Source organism: Acyrthosiphon pisum, chromosome A1 (assembly GCF_005508785.2).
Source record: "Acyrthosiphon pisum isolate AL4f chromosome A1, pea_aphid_22Mar2018_4r6ur, whole genome shotgun sequence".
NCBI classification, from domain to species: Eukaryota; Metazoa; Arthropoda; class Insecta; order Hemiptera; family Aphididae; genus Acyrthosiphon; species Acyrthosiphon pisum.
In genome coordinates, this window is record NC_042494.1 from 169,458,552 (window position 1) to 169,459,580 (window position 1,029).

Sequence of the window (1,029 nt, forward strand, 5' to 3'; positions counted from 1 at the left end):
GCTCTGAAATCATTCCTAAATCTGATGATGTCATATTGGAGTTAGGAGAAGATACAACATTAGTTCAACCAGAAGGGCTTGACCTACTAAAACAATTTTAAATGTTTGTAAGTATAAAAATTAAAAATTAAAACCTTGAGAATTAGCTAAGGGCTTCCTTACTAAAGTAAGAATCTTAAAATATTGTGTGAATAGTTTACAAAAATTTTAATTTTATACCACAGGTTGATTCTAGTGATTCATTTGACCAACTTGAGTACGAAGCTGCTAAATATGTAGCTGGGTATGTCACAAATAAATTTTGTAATAAATACCCACATTTAATAAATACAGATGGAGATGACTCTTCTTGGATCGAACATATTTCTAGAGGTGGACTTAAAATTCCATCTAAACAACTAATGGAAACTGTAAAAATATTGGAAATAGAGTTTAAAAAACTACACAAAAATAATATATCAAAAATAACCAATGTTATGAAATATTTAACTGACATTTTATGGTCTAAAGTATCCTCACAAAATATACCAAAAGAAGTAATAGAGTGTTTAGTAAGAACAAGGACATTTATACGATTAAATAATTTAAATTCTGCTCTATTATACACTAAAAAACCATGTAAAAATAAGAAGCTTATTAAGTTCTGTAATTAACACAATATATATACTACATAATTACGTAAACAAAATTGTATTTACCTGTCGTTTTATTTTATTACTATGTACGACTTAATATTTCATAGCTATTTTGTAATAGTATTTACATAATATTAAACGTTGATGTTGAATATTGTTAAATAGAAATGTTCAAAATATTTTAATATTTTAATAGATAGATAACGAAATAGTGATAAGACCTATATTATCAAAAACCAACGAGAGATGGCGAACTACACTGTGGACAGGGAACGCGCGGTGGTTGTGCGCACAAATTAAGTTGTCATCATACCTATCTATTTTGTCATGGTATTCACTACTCTTGTGCTTGTCTCTGCTGTGGGTGTCGTGGGGCGCCTGGACCGTAGTTATG

At 29.3% G+C, this 1,029-nt stretch overlaps 1 long non-coding RNA gene across 1 annotated transcript; it reads right to left on the reverse strand.

Moving 5' to 3' along the window:
* Positions 1 to 6: 6 nt before the first annotated feature.
* Positions 7 to 806, reverse strand: LOC115033709. Its single transcript, XR_003839010.1, has 3 exons — positions 699 to 806; positions 220 to 408; positions 7 to 86 (listed from the first exon to the last, which is right to left on the reverse strand). It is a non-coding gene; the product is annotated as an uncharacterized LOC115033709 (long non-coding RNA).
* Between the last annotated feature and the right edge of the window lie 223 nt (positions 807 to 1,029).